Source organism: Nothoprocta perdicaria, unplaced genomic scaffold, assembly GCF_003342845.1.
Source record: "Nothoprocta perdicaria isolate Ctin4 unplaced genomic scaffold, notPer1 scaffold_15, whole genome shotgun sequence".
Lineage (NCBI taxonomy): Eukaryota > Metazoa > Chordata > Aves > Tinamiformes > Tinamidae > Nothoprocta > Nothoprocta perdicaria.
In genome coordinates this window covers 1,689,046-1,708,941 of record NW_020454649.1, presented here as the reverse complement: position 1 = coordinate 1,708,941, position 19,896 = coordinate 1,689,046, and the positions used below count along the sequence as shown (strand labels likewise).

Sequence of the window (19,896 nt, the reverse complement as noted above, 5' to 3'; positions counted from 1 at the left end):
YAATGTCTTTGTGTATAATATATCAGGCAAAAAGAATATTTCCTATACAAATATTAMTGTAAGAACTGTTTAAGATTATTTATTTGAAAATATAATGGTTACTTAAAGCTTGAGGTCAGTCTAGGCACTCTCCCACCATTTGCAGAACTGTACCTCCCCTAAGTGAAAAATAAGCTCTTCTACTAAAGATTTCATGCTTGGTCCTCAGGCTCAGTTTTCCAAAGAAAAGTTAATTCTYTCACCATATTATATGATTGTTAATGACCTTTTTTTCTCCTTTCTTTCCCATTTACACCTCCATTTTTATCTTATAGCTGATGAATAATTAGGGAATCTAACTGCATTATTAATTATATGTTAGCATTTAAGTACTTGCATCATATATAATAATGAGTGACTTGTCGAGGCCTTTAAAGTATAATTAGCTTATACTCAGAAGATAAACCATWTTTTCCACTGTCTACTCTGAAAGGAAAACATACATACAACCAACCGCCCTTTCCACTCAGACATATTCCATAACTATGTCCCAGTGCACACGCAACACATGGTGCCAAGCGTTATAAAACTGCACCTGTTTGAATCACATTCATTAGTCTTAAGTACTGCAGAGGCTTTAAATCAAAATCTGTCAAAACACAAGTAAAAATAATACTTGCTCCATATTATGCATAGAAAAAAATGAAACTGGCAGAGTACTTCTGCACATGTACCATGTAAAGTGAAAGATCATACCTAGACATAAATAAAAGGTACAGAAGCCCTACAGTGACATTTCAGTAAGACAGAAGAGCAGAGGTGATGCAGAATTTTGCATAGCCAGACAGTCTGTGTTGCCTTGGGCTCTCACACACTGATGGTGCCAAGCCRCACGCCAGGCGCTCCACACTGCATACCCAGACCGATAGGCAGAGCCCAGCTCCTAACTTCTCATGTTCATGAATAACTGTAGTTTAACCTCAGTTAAACTAGCTTAAGTATGTAACATCACTTACTCAAAGTACAGAATCAAGCAGTGTCTGTGCCCCTGTGGTTGTGTAACACATGATGAACAGGAGGAGAAGCATTTTCCTCTGGAGAAATGGCACAGGAATAAAAACAAGCTTTAGCCTTTACCAGGCACATTAAGACATATTACCTGAACCTTTAATATATATAAAGAGTAATAGCAAGTCTGATTCCATTTGGATTTTTGAATTGTTATTCCTTTTCTATGTTTCTATTTCAGAAAAGCCTAAAACTAAGAGTGATGGTATGAAATAATGTTAAGAGCTTATCTGTTTTGGAAAGTCCTTTTAGAGCACTAGAGCCAAGAATTTTTTCATCACCCTTCTATAGATATTTCRACACAGACTTTACCAGGTATTTTTAAAAAATGAGCATATTTAAATATATCTACAAAAATGTTATTTTATATTCAAAAATTCCTAACAAAGCATCTGTGTCCACAGCCATCCAAGAACTACTCAGAAGTAAACTAGTTGTAATTCTCATTCTTTTCAAAGTAAGTCTTTCCTTGTGCTTATACAAAGCCTGGAAGCAGGCAGTGGGTTGATAGTGAGGCTTGGTGAAGACAATCTGGAAAAAATCTTTGTTCCTTTGTGATGCAATCCACAGTCCCAGCATACCAGCCAAGGGAGAATAAACAATACAGATGCACTAACATGCATCAAAATTGACAGTTTAGTCCTCTTATTCTGTTTTCAATTAAAGGACTTTACATCTATAACAGATGTATCTTCAATTTAGTGGGAGTGTGTTTATTAGGTCAAAGATGCATTTGTAGGAATTTGATTAAAAACCATTTGCTGCATGTCACTATATTAAAAAGTTGCTTATGCATTAGTCAKGGTTGCTCTCCCATGACACAAATTTCTTCAGAAAACTTAATAGCTACATGAGCAGAGATTATATAGTATTTATCTATGGAGTAGTCAAAATGTGCTCAGCTCTAGTATTTTACTTGAGCATCTCTCTTCCAATATCTTTACAAATGTAATAATTATTTGCCAAAATGTAGAAAAGCAAAAGACTAATAAGTGTTCCTTATTCTAGATAATTAATCACTAAGCTGCAAAAATGGTGGGAAGGATGGGCCAGTTCCCAGAACTGTGGACTTCTCAGGAAACTGTTCCCCTTGGCAAATCATTTCAGTGCCTCTGCTGAGAGCCTGGTTGCAAAACTGCTTCCCCAACCCATTTTATACTTTCTTGTTATTGCTGCATAGTAAGATTTCATGCAAAAACAGCTGCTAGTAGTTTGTTCCAAGAAAGTTGATAAAGAAACCTTAACTTGGGTGCTTGCATATAATTCAAATTTCATTATTTAAAGCTATTCCAAAGTAAGCTTAAAATGAGAGCTACTGTGCTGTATAATGACTTTTGAGGAAGYGACAATCTTTGTAAAAATCTTTCCCAAGTACTTGACATGAGTATTGAATTTTGAGTTAAAAATTGACAAAGATTACAGTGGACAGGACAGTGCCCATTGAGTACTGAGATAAAAGAAAACCATATACAGCATTTACACTGAAAGCTCAGTAGATTATATTATGGAAAGACAATTGTTCATGGCTAAAAGTATGGAAAAGGAAGGGAGGAACATTTATTTTAAATAAAGGGATGAAAATGCTTTAAATAGATCACGTATCTGATTTAAGATAAATATCAATCCTTATATAAGTTTTTGAAGACAAAAGTCAGTCTTGCAAAATAAGAAACTGACACCTGTTTTTCAAATTCTAAGCAGTCTTCTAGACTAGAATTAAGTGCACTATCTTCATTTTTACAGTGCTTTATGAATCAATGTCCTCTATAGAATTATATTTACTGGTCTGACATAACACTTGTTTCTAGAGCAGTTGTGAAAAAAGCTAATCGACTATAACATAGTCTCAAAGTTGGACATTTTAAGTGGGACATTTTTCATATTGCAGGAGATATGTTTCCATAGTAACAACATAGCTTTGACAATACTAGTCTGAGAACACGTTCCTTGCAGATTGTTTTTAGAAGCAAATGTTATGGAATATTCTGATTTGTATCTGGTCAGACAGTGGTGGGAAAAACAGTTAAATGCAGAATTTACACAMGGGATATGCTCCTGCAACTTGTAATGCCAGTAGACTAATTTCTAGAAATGTAGTTTCTTCTCTAGTACTTCACTCTGCCCTTAAGGGCACAAATATGGTGGGATGTATAACTTCTGCCTATGCCCCTATGATTTAAAATATTATTACACTACCCAAACCTTAAATCTAATCTGCRCAATCATCCCTATTGTAAGTCCCAGTCACCTCAATATTAGTTCACACATCATAACTAAAACCAGAAAAGGCAATGGTGCTATCAGCCCAAAAACATTTGCCATTGTTGCCTTTGGCCTATATAACTTAAGACTGATTTCTGCTTGAGTCTTGTGCATCCATTTTATGCAGAGAATAAAACAGGATTTTCCTATATAGCTTCAGAATCCCCCATTTTCTAAACTGTCAGCTAAGTGGCTTTTATTAGCATTTTATCACTGCATTTTATTTAGACACTTCCAAATTTTCTAAAAGCCCATATAGATTAAATACAACTGATATTGTCTTCATATCATTCTCACCATTGTTGAGAATTACATGACTGATTAACATTGCAAGTTTCATAAAAACAAACATTTACCACATTTTCACACTAGGTAACTATTTCACCTTAAGTAAAACCAAAACCGCTAAGTTCATGCTGAGTGCTCTTCTCCTTTCTAAACTGCCGCAAAATCCACCTAACAAGAATTTCAACTGCTTGAACAGAGAAGTGACTCAGAACATCAAAAGGCACATAAAGAATCTCAAACTACRTGTCATTGTAGAACAACTTGACATAACCAGATACCTGAAAATAATGTCCACAAATAGATGATTTGATTGTTGGAAATCTCATATTACATTGGGCCTATGCTAAGCCACACCAAGTTCATTTACTTCAAAGTGGGYCTTGATTGTCAGCAAGATAAACACTTAGAGCTTCCTTAAAAAATAAAACCCTCCTGGTTAAGTGCCAAAGAAATCTCAATAGATCTGCACCACTCAAAGTATTTTTATGTTGATTTTTTAAATCATTCTAAATGTCTCCAGAAGTATTTTAGTCTGTACAACCTGGCACTATAATCAGGCAAAGTAATTAGGTTTCTTCATCCATAAAATGTCAGYTCTTTTTGGATATTCACTAAAACCTAATATTGTCAATCTCAAATATCAGGATTGCTATTAGAAGACAGTACTATGAATACACCAAACTATGCAACACTTCTGTCCCAACACAGGTTATATAATTTTAGTTAGAARCAACTAAGGATATTCATATACACAACAGTAATTTGCCCACATTTTGCAAAGAGGTATAGGAAAAAAGTTACATGCAAGTTTTCACATAAAAAGTTGGTTTCATACATGAGTATAAAACACTTGCTTATTCCGTCCTACAGTAGAGAGAACAAAGCTCTATCATTACTTCAGGAACTTGGTCTTCAAGAGATATCATTCCTGCATTTCTGACATGGTAAATATAATAGGGATATTTAAGGAAATTATTGGCTGAACACTGCCTTTAGGAAAAATAGGATTGCAAGCTGCTATCAAAAATACATATGCCACTACAGGTGCATAGGTATTTAGATGTCATACACAACACTTCTTTTTATCTCTGGAAACTGCATTGCTCCTGTAAGTGCATGCTCCGTTTTCACCTATCTTTAGCAGAACAGTGAGTATTGATCACATGAAACATTGGCTTAGATCAGCTTGATATTTTTTCCCCAGAAGCACTCCTTCCCTTTCTTCTGTCAAGTATCTGTTTGACCTCTGAAGACCTTTCTCTCAAAGGAAGTGCTACCTTTCATGAGGCCTTGCTCACCAGCAGCTGGATTCAAAGCACACAGTGCTCACTAACATAGTGGAACATACAAAGCTACATATGACCCCAGCATTATGCTGATACTTGTATTTACAAATAAAAATAGCTAGAAACACTGAATGCTATGTTTGCTTCAAGTAGCACACACCACTAACTCGCGCTGAAGAAAAAATTTAACTTAGGTCTTTTCCACAATTTTATTTGTTCAAAGCTCAGAAGAAAATCATGTAATCTTAAAATACAACCCTTGAAGAGTTTTTCATAGAATTATAAATAGAATATACCTCAGATGTAGACTTTGGGGCAAGATTTGGGCTTAAAATTCTCTGTAGAAATACACTGACATTTTATATAAGCATCAATTCTTCAAAAATATTCAGTTGTCACTACATAACAGAGTATAACATGAATTAAATATGTTAGAGGTAGGATTTGTTCATATACATAGTGGATGCTCTCTGAAACAGCAGACCTGGAAGACTCCTTATCTTTCCAAGCCATAGATAATTTGGTGTCATTTAAATATTTTCTGCATCAACACAAGAAAAGGAAAAATCTGAGTATCTCCATACACTGCAGTCTGCAGCTCAGGCAGTCTTTCCTGTCACTTCACTCCTGAAGACCTATTGCAAGGCACATCTCCTTTCAGTTATTCTTTCTTTATAGTATATTTGAATCTGGAATTCAGAGAAAAGCTTTTAATTCCAAACACTGATTAGTAATTATGATCTAATTTGAGAGCTACTAAACTAATATAATGCCAAGCAACTGATATCTGAATTAGGCCTTAAAGGAAAAATAAATCTTAAATATATCTGCCTATAGGCTGATAACACAGATCAACTTGAATTCCTATTTATATATTCATAAAACCAAACTTTTTTTTTCATCAGACTTGAAGAAACTGATCAAACAAAGGATAAGTCATGCTTTACTAGAAGATAGCAGGTGCTTACTACAAAGCAACATCCAAACTTAAGTAAATTTCAGCACATTTTAAACAAGAAAATACRTGAATGACATTCAGTTAAGCTGTTATACCTTTTTGCTCTTTGTACCACTTCAGAACAATCAAAGGGTGAATGCACTTACAGTGCAATTTTCTTTTAAGTACAATACTGTAATATCAGAAAGTCACTTCTTTTAAATTATTTTCTGTAATCCATGTAAGACTTATTTATCATGCTAAGCAAACTGAATACTCCTGGCTTTTTTTTTTTTTTGCCAGTTTTAAACAATGCCAATGTTGACAGGATTTAAGGTTTAAAATGAGGTGTTTATTTTCCAAGTATACTTAGCTTATTGCACTAGTTCACTGGATATTAACCTTGGATTCTAAGTTTCAACTCCTTTATATCCTTTCCCACACACATTTGCATGGAATCATTTCTGCTTAGTCCCTGCAGTTTAACAGATTGGAATAGTCATGTGTGGATTCATCTAGCTACAGCCTTACCTGGCTTCAAATGCGCAAGAAATGGGAAATAGAGCATCAAGGTCTACAGCCTGCAGTGTGCTAAAGTTCAGGCTGGGAGTCCTTCCCATTCAGCCCAAATAGGAGAAATGCAACTGACTTCATGTTAACAAACTAGCACATTTGCCTTAACATATAGGCACCTGGGTCTCTTTTCTAACTTGGACCATGCATGCCTTTTGTGAAGAGATTTTATCCATCCTATGCTACCTGTCACAGTAGACAACAAATTCACTATCTTTCTGAAGAGGTAGGGTTTTTTTTTTTGTTTAACTGTAAGCTGTCATAGCCATGTCTGCCTCACACAGGTGCAGTACATGACATCTAAGGTAGCAATCAGCCAATTCTGAACTTTGGTTTATATAGAAGCAGCTGTAGCAGTAAGAGCTGAAATGAGACTGGTTCTCACACTGAGGAATTTGTTTCTTTATTCTTTTTAAAATGTTCTTGCCTATTTGGTTGTTCCCATCTTGGTAGTAACAGGGTTGACATGATGTAGTACTCATGTGAGAATGATTTTTCACGCTAAATCATTCTTGCACTCCTCTGGGTCTCCCTTTTTAGCTAGCACTTTATCAGGTCTTRCAGCTATTGGATTTCTTTTTCTTTCTTTCTAAGTGAATTTTATACTTGGGAAAGGTGCTAGGTTGACAGCCCTTCAGATTCAAGTCCTCTGCTTATCCAAGGAGCAATTTACTTCAAACTACAGTTAGAGGCATAACCCAAAAGCTTGAAAAGGGAGTGTTAACTCTTGCCCACTGTTTATGGATGTGGGACCATTCTAGCACAAGGACATTGCTAGTTTACATGGCTTGCAGAGAAGCCACTCACAATGACATTTTGTCACAAAGAATGCTGAATTTAAACAGAACCTCTCTTSTTAAAGGATCACAAATGGAAGGTTCCACTTGGATCCTGGAGCTGCCCTTATCRCTCATGTCTACGTTTGTTCATCTGWGAATGTCTTCCTGTGTCTTATCAGTCCTCCTTAACTTCTTATTCCAAAAAGTTGCTTCTTAAGTTTTCCTTTTGTAAATATATCAGGAGCTTGATTAGTTCTATTGGAGTGCTTCTTCCTCTGCTCCCCTAAAAACGGATACAAAGCAAAAGGCATTTCACTGAAAYGTCAACAGGAAACAGCATAACTTGATGCTGTTTCAGCTAACATCCACAMGGACCAATTAATTTATTTCACTATCTCATAACCAGCTTCCTAAAGCCAAATTCATCTTTATAATGCATTGCAAGCCTATCTCAATGTATTTCGTCCAGGGCTTCAGGAGTGACCTGAAAGGAGCTGCATGCAAATACTTCTATTTTATTCATCAGAAAGATTAGCACTTCTGGGAAATTAAAGCTGTTTAGGAATAATATACTGTACTAAAAAATTGCACACATATTGTATTTATGTATAAAGGTCCAAATTGCATATATAGACTCCTTTTACCACAATTGTGTGTTAAGTGTATAAGTGCCCTGACTTCCTGGTTTTGCAAAGTTCATATTCATGGCTACAGTTAGACAGTTTCCCATTCAGCCCCTCCTCTTGCTATGATGCAGATCTCACTTTTATGTTGATGAATTTATTGATGCATGAAACTTAAAAAAAAAATCTCAATGTGTCAGTGCCTATTGCACAATGGCCTAAATCTCAGTATTTTCAAGATGATCAAAACAACACTAYAGCCTCGTCCACTTAACCACTGAGCATTGTATCGAGCACAATAAATTCAGTCTCCTCAGGACCACATACCAAGGTTAGCATTCAAAACAGAATTGTGAATATAGTATAAATATCAGTACAATATCATAATCAGTTTATTTCCAAATAAAAATATCCACAGCGCTTAACCACAGCTTTGGAAAGGTATTCAGAAAATTGCATGTCAAAATGATAAATCTGTCAATTTGTAAAACTGCTTATTGTTATGTGCCTGACAGTGACAAAATAAGGAAAAACTCATCCTGGAAAAGCTTGGATACAAGAGACCTATCACACYTGATCTTAATTTACTTTTGCAAGCAATTGACTATGTTTATTTCTACTGGTCTCTTAACCAAAGAAGAAAAAAACACAATTTCCTGCATGAAAAGCTACTTACTATTACAATAAATAGGGCAATATTATTTTCAGAGTAATTTAATTAGTGTAGGACTGTTTAATATTCTAACATTAGTGCTTGGCTCTCTGCCATGTCAAATAACCTTCCCACCCTCATCCCACTCATCCTCACAAAATCCTAATCTTCAGCTAAAGAAATAGCTGAGACTGGACAGCTGCTTTCACTCATGTCATAAGACTGGTGAGAGAAAAACAGGATTTCTTAAATATCATTTGGATTCTCTGCAGATACGGTGAGAACACTTAATTAAATCCTTTGACTTCAAGCAAGTTGAAATATATCTTGGAGAATGGCCATTAAGACTAGATAAAGTTTAATATTTCCATGAAATTTAACAGACTTCTAGCAGAAGCATGCAAAGGGCCAGCAGCCAAAGCTTATAGACTCAACTCTGCAACAAGAATTACTCCCATCCAATGAGAAATGGCCTCTAAGTTACATCTCCAGAGAAGTTGGTTGGCTCACTCAGGTTAGTGACACCATTTTGAAATGCTGTCATCCCAATTCATATTCTAGAGCACCAATAAGTCTGTGAAGCTGCAATAACTTTGATGATTTTATGAAAATTTAAGTAATTTGAATCTAATGTTATCAGTAAAAACCCTAAGATATTTTTTTAAAAAAATCAAAGTTTGCCATTAAGTCTTTAAACATGTTTGCTTTTTTAAAAGTAAATCTGTACTGCTACAATTTAACCTTATATTTTACAATTCAGTACAATACTCATTTTTTAGCTGAAAACTACCATAAAAAGCTCGCAATGAAAACATCTTTCTAAACATGAAACACATGAAAAACATCACAGAACTTTTGAAGATTGGACTTGCCTAATTTCACTGTCCTTTTGTCTTTAAAGCATATGCTCAGAATAGTTTAAATAGTTTCATATTTTCCCTCTCCATAACTGCACTTCAAATATCAGTCCCCTAAAAGCTCATGTTTTTGTGCATGCATTTCTTTGTGAATTGGTCACTTTTGTGATATTATAACTGGTGTGCAAAGCTAAGAATTTCCTCGTGCCCATTAGAATGAGTAGGATAACATTCTACTGAAAAAAGACATCCAAAGCAAACCACCACAAATATTCACAAAGTATGATTTTGCCAATCAAGATTCACATTCAACTGCAAACTCTGTTTTCACCTACATGAAAAGAAAGCAAAACAAAGCACAGCGTAGTGTTAGGAAATGTTAGGAAACTGAGTTGATTCCATTAGTGAAATACTTTCTTAGATCTTTCTACGTAAAGACATTGTCATTACTAGACAAATAAAGAAAACACACAAAGGCCATTGAAAAGCAAGGCCTAGCACTCAGCTCACTGCTGTAAATACAGGTGTCCTAGTGCAAGTTTAGAACAAATGCACATGTAAAACATTTTAATCTTTCCTTCCAGAAAGAATCCAATTAGAACCCCAAGGTAATATCAAATTTACATATCATGTGCACTGGGTATTCAAGTATTTATCAAAAACAGTCTATTATAGGCCAATTACAAGGGGTAAATTTCCCATGTAAAACACAGCATAATAAATCAATTTTGCATGGACCACTGAGGAGATGTGCCTTTACTTTAATGGATTCTGCACCAATAACTCTGGCACATACATTATGATTTTATTTGCCAAAAATAATTTATAGAAGGAGATTAATGGCCAAATGACTGGAAAGGAACCACTGAAAATTACATAATGCCTTCAGAGCAYGATAAGGCTCATTTTTAGATTGCTAAGAGACAGTTTCTTGTGTTAGTCTATTTACTGACTCACAAAAAGGTACCAGAGTACTGCTTTCTTCCACTCACTAAAACTGGCGATGGAGAATCAACTGCACAAACATATGGACCTTCCTTTCCTTGGTAGAAGCTTCCAATACTTTCTACTTATTCTTTCAAAACACCACTGACTTTCATACATATTCTGGACATATGTTTCCCCCTTGATTCCTCATTTTTAATGACACATAGATGAGAAATGCACTGCAACACTGCTGTTGACTTACTTGCTTGGAAGTGTTTAAGTGGAAAAGTATCACATTATACTCACCTCTTAACATGTATTACCACTAAGCCATTCATGTTTTCATAAGTATACATTCACCTACAATAGTTACTCAGATCATAAGATGGAAGTGTGCTAAACAAAACTCAGGGCATAGCTTTTTATATACATAACTACAGTAAATTATTCTGTAATGGTATGAGCACCCCTCAGTCATTTCACTCTAAATCCTAAGGGATTATTTTAAGCAGTAACAAAACACAGCTACATTTTTCCATGGTGGCCCATGAGGCCCATTAGCTTTATTGAGCAGTGGAGTGGCCTCCTTGTTGTCCTGGAGAGTCACAGAGCAAGTCTATTAGCACAGGCATCTGACCACGTTACAGCAGAATTGTGCCAAAGAACACCAGAAAAACACCTTATCCCGATGCCCCTTTAGCTCATGCCACATGACTGACCTGAGACCAAGACAATCATCTGCAAAGCTTGTTGGTTCTTTTTGCAGTTTCCTCATCTTCCAGAGATGCATAAACAGTTGTCATCCACTGCCTCAGAGCTGGTCCCAAAAAGCATTGCAGTTGGGTGACAGCATTCTACCTGAAGAAAACATGAACTAAATAAGCAAATATAAGTGAAACAAATCCAATTTACTTGTTTTCCAGTCAGTGGTTTGCACCACAGGTGAAAATACATAAACAATTTTCTGTGTTTTCTTTCAAGGTTGAGAATACTTTCCTCCAAGTTAACTCTACCAGAATCAGGTTTATCCATATCATTAAATTTATCATTAGGTCAGTAGTCACTAAAAGTGTAGTGTAAAAAAAAAATGAAAATCACTGAAGTATAGCAAATTAATTGTTATCTAAAAAAGTCTAAGGAATGTTTTATCTATTGAAGGTTATTTTAACAGATTATCTTGTCATTTCTTTCTTTCACAATTTCCTAATATCCCTGTGGCAAATGTAGAGATTGCTGACATGGGAAAGTCAAGTAATTGAAAAATATTTAATGCATCTTAAACTATCAGTGTGATTTTCCAGATAGAATGACAGATTAATCAAGAACAAAACRAGTTACGGCTATGTAGAATATTTCTGTGTTAAATAATCAAGATTCACAAGCTTGTTGGAAAAGCACCGATTATAAAACTCCCCTTTACATTTCATCAAAGAGGATTTTTTAAACTACATATTGTCCTTCTACTKTCTATTTGTGGATAACAGAAAAGTATTTTTTCCTTGAAATAGACTTTACCTGTATTTYACATATTGAAATGGTTTAAAAATAACATTTGTTTTCAATACTAATCCTTCTTGAAGCACATTCTTCTGACCTTGCTTAATAATGTTTTCTTGCCAGTATCTGATGTCATGTTCAACTCTGGGATAGACGACATTGCAATATTATACACAACTCTAGCCAGTGTGTTGGTCCTATATTTCCTCTGAATCATCACAGAAGTCAAGTGAACCTTATTTCAGAAAAAGGAAGAAAATTTCTGAAACACAAAATAGAAGAGCACTGAACTGAAGCAAAGATCAGACTACAATAATACTTTAAACAATGCATTAGAAATTGAGAACAAATAATGATGACTTGTGACAAATTTTCATGGTGCATAGAACAATGCAGTAATTTTCAAGATACTCTCAGCAGATCTACAAAATCCACTTTAAATACTGCCAATGAAACACACYGAGTCCTCCGTGTTGGTTGGGCAAAGGGTACTCTGGAGAAGTTCCAAAGATCTGCAGCGACATTAATGTTCCTTCCAACAGCAGCTTGGTCAGGAACCTCTTAGTCTTGGATCCTTTATTTGTCTCCTAAGGCAGGCACATTCTCATTGCTCTATCCAATCTAATTTTAGTCATTTGATGCTCTATATATCAATTACTTTGCAAATATTTTATATTCCCTAGCTATCATTAAGGCTTTCTTGCTTTGCATAATTCTTCCTTACCATTATTGTTAGTGGAATACATTTTAATTATATTAGTTTTCCTCTTCATATAGAGTTTACCTGTAAATTCCTAAAGCAGTAGTTCAAGAGCACRCAGCATCCTGGTACTTCAAGTTCTATTCTACCTCAGCCTCTCCTGATCCATGATTCTCTCAGTTGTGACAGTTTGATTTCAAGTGACTCACCATCCAGCTGAATACAAAAACACCACTTCTTCCAATATAGCAGGACAAGCACACAGCAATAAAATTCTCTTCCATAGCCATCAGCTCAGCATATCCCTTTCTGAGGGCCATCCTAATCATCTGAGCTTCCCTTTAGAGAATTTCCTTAACCTCAAATCATTTCTAGATCCCCCCCACACCCACCTCTGGAGGGATGAAGGTCACAGTTTCTTTGTTTGACTCACCAGGTAGCAATATCAATAACCTCTCTTCACCTGCCCTCTTCCCCTCCATCCCCCCAAACATAAACCAAGCACACTGCCAAACATAAGGCAGTGTGGCAGCCTCACCTACTCACCAGCAGTGCTAGTTAGCCATGTGAATCACATATATATCTTTCTACTTTATTCCCATGCAAGCTTATCCTTTCCCTATCCTAAGGCCTGTTCACATGCCTTCTCAAGGACTTTCCCTTACCTGCCTCAAGTTATTCTCCTTGTCCAGAGACATCTTTGAGAGCTGCATTTTTGCTAATACAGTCCCACAGTTGAGCAGCAGGGCAACCTCTCCTCTGGCAGAGTTTATCATGCTGCATAAGCACTGCACTGAGTGCCTCCAACCACTCTAGGCATGAGACTCATTCCTGAACTCCTGTGAAGAAGGTCATACTTTAGAATAGACTTAGAAAGGTTAAATAGTCTCAAGTGTAGTTGCTAATTTTAAGAGCATAATTTTATTTGGACAAGCTAAAATATTTTCTATTCTTTCTGATTTTTCCTGATCTATAATCATCTATAATTGCTTTCCTGAATTTCTGTAATGTTTTTTGAGATGTTCCAAATGAAAAAAATACCAGATGCTGTTTGACTAAATGCTTATTTCATGATGATTGCATATAAAGGATCATCCAGGATGCATCACATCTAAAGGAAATTTTAGAAGACTATCTTGTAATTTGAATATGGCAAAGAAAGTAGATAGCTTTTAGAGGCAATTGAATCTGCCAACAGTTACACAAGGCCAAAAAAAAAAGGAGTCCTTTGAATTAAATGAAGCATGTAACTAGCTTTGAGGAGTTTCCATCTATAGTAGACTAACCAAGAAAAGTCTTCATCACAGGTTTTAGAGTTTGAATGGAAATTGTTACATGAGCTATGCACAGATTAACTTGAAAGGGATAAGTAGATTCAAATAAAATTCTCCAGAAGAGTATGGCTTCCTTGTATCTTAGCACTAGGAAGAATTGTGATAAGATAGAGAAAAGCATCTGAATATCTGAATAGTACCCATCCATGTGAACTAATGCAAATAACTTCTTATTTATCATGACAGAGCTACATGACCTGGACTTTAGTGACCAGACACAGATCAAACTGAGTGTGAAATTAATGCTGTTCTGCAGTCCAACTGCTAAATTTTCCTTCTAGCTGCTGAACAGCTGCTAAGAACATCTTCAGTCATTCAAAAGAGGCTTTCTGCAAGAAACCATACACTTCAGGTTATTTTAACTTAATAATTGAAAAATTGGCAAAATCCAGAAAAAAAACATCTGCAGACTGCTGTATTTCTCAGACATTTTATTCATAACAAGCCATGTGAACAAGCAAAACTTTACTTGTCTCACACCAGAGATACCATGCTTATTAATATAAATATCTCTAGGTCTATGCTATGACACTGTCAGACAGATTACTGTCAATGACTCACAGGTAATTAAAACCACTGGAAAATCAAAATGAAAGAGCATGCAACAGGTTTTCAGTAAATGTCAAATGTTTTTTGAATAAATTAAATACCCATAGCTTTATAGTCCAGTACAGAATTTCTACTGCTTTTCTCCTCTAAAATTTCTCTCCATACAGTCAAGCAGTTCTTCAAACAAGGCACTTGAGTTGTTAGAACACAGAGCAAGACAGGGCCAGTCAAGTAGCCTGTTTTGAGCTCTTGTATATCACATCATACAAATTCAGACAATTACTCTTCAAAATACTAACACACCCTAGTTTGCCATACACTCTAGTTAAAAAGAAGATCCTCACCAACTCCTGCACAAACTCACTAGTGCACTATGTTGGTTATCTGTTTTCCCTCATTATCAAGGTTTAAGACAGGAAAAACATGATTTGCAACTCAAGTCTTCAAGTACAATTCAGACCTTGCAATCTAAATTTTTCTACATTTCTCTTTATTTTTCCTCATACATAAGTATCAAAAAAGACTTCTAAAAAGATGTTAAGTGTTAATAAGTTTCACTACCAGTCTTTAAACCAGTCCAAAACTTAACCACTTCCCTTGCTAAGATACTATACTCTAGTTTAATTTTTTTTCCACTTGAACTTTGGTGTATTTGGTTGCCATTAAACCAAGTCATAAATATGCAATATTATATTTATAAACAAGGCTCCAAAATACACCAAATATGTATCACTAAGTAACAGTACCACAGCAATTATATGTATAGAAATACTTATACTCTGGTGCTTTTAAGCAAAAGTTACAAACACTTAACTGTTTAATGTCATTCAAACAAAGCTATAGACAGAAAAAATTGATTGAATTTGACACATCCATAGCTTCAAGTCTCTTGTGTTCTTTGAAGAGAGACATTTTTCAGGAGTAAAAGCTATCAAATAAGCATCAGTTTCCCCATCATTATTACTAGGTGAATTATACACCAATTTCTTGCCTTTCTAGTGATTAAATCATTGTTTTCATATTTTGCTAGTTTGAAGAAACTTAGTTATTCCAGTCATTCATCAGACATTTCAGTTTAATTGAATAGCTAACTACCATAAGGCTAATCAGATTTACTTTTCAATTCAATATTATGTTAAATGCTTCTTTGGGCAAATAAAATAAGCCTGAAGCCAAAGCATTTTATATATGAGGAAATTAAAAAAAAGCAATCATACAAGCTTCCTAAGCTGTTTCAAGCAGAGTTAAAAACAGTATTTCTTGCCATTTCTTGGCTGTCCAGAAAACATACTGCTTTTGTCCTTCATTGAAGAATTAACATAGATCATAGCACAGCAATTTTCAGCTACAAAATCCAAAATATATTGCTCTTGAAACAAGCCTTCTATAGTAATTCAACGGCTGTAGAACCTAAGGACAAGTGCCTGAAAGGATCTTTTCCCACTGAGTTGAGAGCACATCTCATTCTCTGAAGAATAATTTTGGAGAATTTGAAAGGAAGATTTTACAGAAATGCCCCTTCAGTAGTATTACTTCAGGTAGGAATTACCTTGATTCATTATATAAAACGCTTCCAAGACACAGTCTATCAAATGTGAGACCAGCACTTAGCATTTAACCTGTCATTTAGTTTTTCAGCTAATGGCATAGCTGAAACGTTCTGTAACTTCTAGATTATTAAATCTATTACCCCTCAGAGGCAACTTTAGAGCATACTAGGGGCGCCACTGAAAGCACTGTAGATAACACATGCAGTGCCTGCTATTCGCATCTGCTTCTCCAATTATTTTGGAAAGTAGTGAAATAAAAGCTAGGGGGTAAAGTATAAAATCCACACCAAAATTTTAAAGTTTAACTGTAAAGGGAACATTACAACTTGTCTCCTCCGTACACTATTCTTTGTTATTTTGATGTTACAAAAATCCAAATTCATCTCAAACCTCCTTTTCAATGAGTATTTTATTAGTTTGCAGCTTCCTGTTAAGCTGTTAGACTCCAAGAAAAAAAAAGATAAAGGGATAACTTCTGCTTTTCCCAAGAGAAAAAAAAAGATGGAACTGGTTTCCCACCTAGTGCAGCCTGAAAATCTGCATGATCGAGACACTAAYCAAGACCCACTGATTCATTTCAGAGTAATTGTTATTTCACTCTCATTCATGCAGCAATAAAATATCAGTCATGACTSACAAATACTTTGAGCTTGCATGACAACACAGGAGTAAAGCACTACCACATACTACCTTATTCACCTGAACAGGCTGAACTGTTGTGTCTTGGTGCAAGCAAATTTAAGGAACTGATAAYGCATCTTTCCTTTTCCCCCTCCGTGTGCCAGATGGTAGCAGTGGACAGGAACATGTGGCAAAAGCTGCACTTGGTTGCAGTGCATGAAGTGTGGCAGACAGTAGCTGTGCTCCCTGTGCAGCCCTAGGCACCACACACTGATCCATCTCTTGTCCGAGGCAAGCTTGCAGGGTTACGCAAGTTAGACTGAAAAACAGTCTAACTCGGACCCAGCTCAAGTGAACCAAGGAAAACCACAGCCACTTGGTCTAAAGTCTATGTAGACAACATTGAAATGTCGCAACATGACATTTCCTGGAAACACAAGGAAAGAAAAATGAAGCTGTAGAGAATAAATTGCAAGGGAAACAATTGACACTGCTTCCTTATGAGGATGCAATTCCACAGGCAAAACTCAGGGAAGGATGCAGGGACAGTGCTTTAAGCAAGCACGCTGGCATTCACATATGGGGAGAACGTGAAATGTGGCAAGAGATCCTCTGGGACCCAGAACCTATTTATGTACTTGGATCATAAACAAAAATCAATAGTCTAAGGTAGATACTGAATTTGCACCCATTGTCCAGAGTTTTTGAAAAGGAAAAATTCTTCCAGTCACATTTGTCTGTAACTGAATGATTTTTCTTCTACACAAAGGTGAATTTGTCTGGAGCAGTGACTTGAGGTTTCACTCAAATCTGAGAAGCTGAATAAAGGTAAAAGCCTCTCAGGCTTCAGAGAAAACGATTTCTTCATGGCCTTGCCGAAAAAGCACTGAGGGTAGACASAATTTGAATCATGTTGTGGCAAATGATTTTAGCAAAATCTTGATGAAACAAACAAATTGTCAGGCTAACAAGGTATCAGGAATAGCCATTCCTGATACAATTAATACTTCTGTTAGCAGAACTCACTGGCAACCTGGCTGGCATAAGACATATGCAAACAAGCAAGCAAGGTTAAGAGAGAATCACAATGATTCTCTCAATGTCACATTCATTGCTAAATTTCAGAGAACAGGTAATCAAATAGTCCTTAAATATAGGGCTGAGGAAGGGTAGATATTCTTCTGGCTACTCTGGGGAGCYTAGCAAGGGAGTGGCAGATGCAACCTTTAAAATATAGCTTAAACCTTTTGCTACAGCACTAAATTACACAGACAGGTCTTTCTAGCCCACTGGAATCACTGTTTGTTTCATTACTTTTGATCCTGAGGTAAGCTGTTGAGAAGTAATCAGTGTCATTGACCCTTATTTGATTAACTCTATTCTGCAGTGGTCTCTGGGGTTAATACCAGTTTTATTACCTTTTTACTGGATAGCTTTATTGAATGTCATGGAGCACAGCACTAAATACAGCCACCAACTGAAAGAAATAGCACCTGCAATAGCCTATATAGAAGCAGAACTCCAGGGTATTTTGTAGAAACTGCTTATATTTCTTACATTTTAGGGGAAAATACCTAGAACATCTTGTTACCTTATTGAGAGAGTTTTGTTCAAGCCAAACAATGAGCCAACTCTATGTGTTTAAGGTCAATCACAAGAACATACTGTGCTGTTCAGTAAGCTGCACCACTGCTCGATTTTTTTTCCAATACAAATTAATATATTTAATGTAAATTAATTTTATTTCATATTGAAGTTAAGTTTTAATACTGGCAGCAGATAGAATGGAACACTAGCATGTTTCTATGTCATCACTTGCCTTTGATAAAAGTTATCTTCCCAAAAATTTACAGAAATAATTCAGGGGTGAGCCTTTTCCAAAGCTGTCACGCAGCTGAATAACCAGATGAACTGATTTCCTAGGAGTCACTACACTTATCTTAGTCGTACATCATCTGAAAAAGGCTCCTGAATTTCAGCTTTTATAATAAAACTACACAGATAGAGGCTTTTAACAATGACACAGCACACAGTATCTGCACATTTAGTGGTAAACACAAAGTATTCACATAAATATTACCATTGATATTACTATAATAGTATAAACAATTGTTGTAAACAAAAGCTAATATAAAAAACATCGCAAGGATTTGCTTAAAATACAAGAAGAAATAGAAAACATTAGGTTAAGGATAACATCAAAAGAAGATTCTGCTACATCAATATTTCCCTGGTTTCATTCCACAAAATATATTTCTTTGGTTTAACAATCAAAGCAGCTCAGGATTACTTAATGGTATAGGCAAATTAGTATCTGTAGATTTTTGAGCAAACATGAGCAAGAACATACTGTATTTACTCAATATTTTGCTCTTTCTGAAATGAGAAAGAGAAGACAGAAATAAAGAAAAAAATCACCAGATACCTAGCCACAGTCTCCATGTTTGGGTATGTAAAAGGCAGCTCTAGCTTGAGCAAGGAACAGAAAACCGTAACTTGCTCTTGCTGTTCTTTACTRTGCATGCTGCCAAGTAAGAACACAAGGGATGGGCAGCTCCTGTCAAGCTGACAGCAACTCATCACACCTCAGTAAATTACATTTCTGCTCTTAACAGCAGTGGAATTAGCAAGCAACCTAGGCAGCTGACACAGCTGTCCCAGCAGGATCACCGTTTTACAAGTAGAAAAAGTACACTCAAAAAGTGTATTAGCAGTACTTAAGTACAGTGGTTGAACACCTGCTTCTTGTACTAACATTCATATGCTTATGGGTGTTCACTGACTATGGTTTTAGAAACCTAAATTTACTCTAAGATTTTTTTTTAAAGCTAACACCCTCCATGTCTATATAGCAGAAATGCTTTAACTTAATACTGCATTGTGCAATCAAAAGTGATTTCATAACAAAGAAAAGTATTATATATATATTTATAATACCATCCTATTTTGAGAGTTCTTAAAATATTTGACACACAAAAAAGACTAAACTATAGAGAAAAAGAAAAACATAACAATGAAATATCATATTTAAAATAATCCTTGCTGCTGATAAAGCATCTAACATTTAAGTTTGTTACTAAACCTTTTTTTAAAGCTTTTGTCAGAGCTAATGACTACCATATATWCTCAGTCAAGTACAATGCCTACTTCACACATTCATGGATATAAACCAAAACACTCAACAACTAAAGCTAAAAAATTAGCAGAAAAAAAATTATGGTAGCATCCCTCTCCCCATACACAGACACTTTGGCTGCCCCAGCCCACAACAAAGCCACCAGGAGAACTTACCTCTCTAGCCCCTCTATGGCCATGGCAAGTAGCAGTCTCCTCATCTTCAGGGAGTTCAGATGGAAACAACTAAGGAGAGATCTTCAGGGAGTTCAGATGGAAACAACTAAGGAGAGAGGTACA

The 19,896-nt window shown here is 35.8% G+C and overlaps 1 long non-coding RNA gene across 2 annotated transcripts; it reads right to left on the bottom strand.

Annotated features, from left to right (window-relative positions):
• Positions 1-5,104: 5,104 nt before the first annotated feature.
• LOC112943464 lies at positions 5,105-19,840 on the bottom strand. 2 transcript variants are annotated; one of them, XR_003248591.1, is made up of 4 exons: positions 19,774-19,840; positions 11,826-11,990; positions 10,951-11,089; positions 5,105-7,455 (listed from the first exon to the last, which is right to left on the bottom strand). It is a non-coding gene; the product is annotated as an uncharacterized LOC112943464 (long non-coding RNA). The 2 variants fall into 2 exon arrangements; XR_003248590.1 differs by lacking the exon at positions 19,774-19,840 and adding an exon at positions 13,094-13,232.
• Between the last annotated feature and the right edge of the window lie 56 nt (positions 19,841-19,896).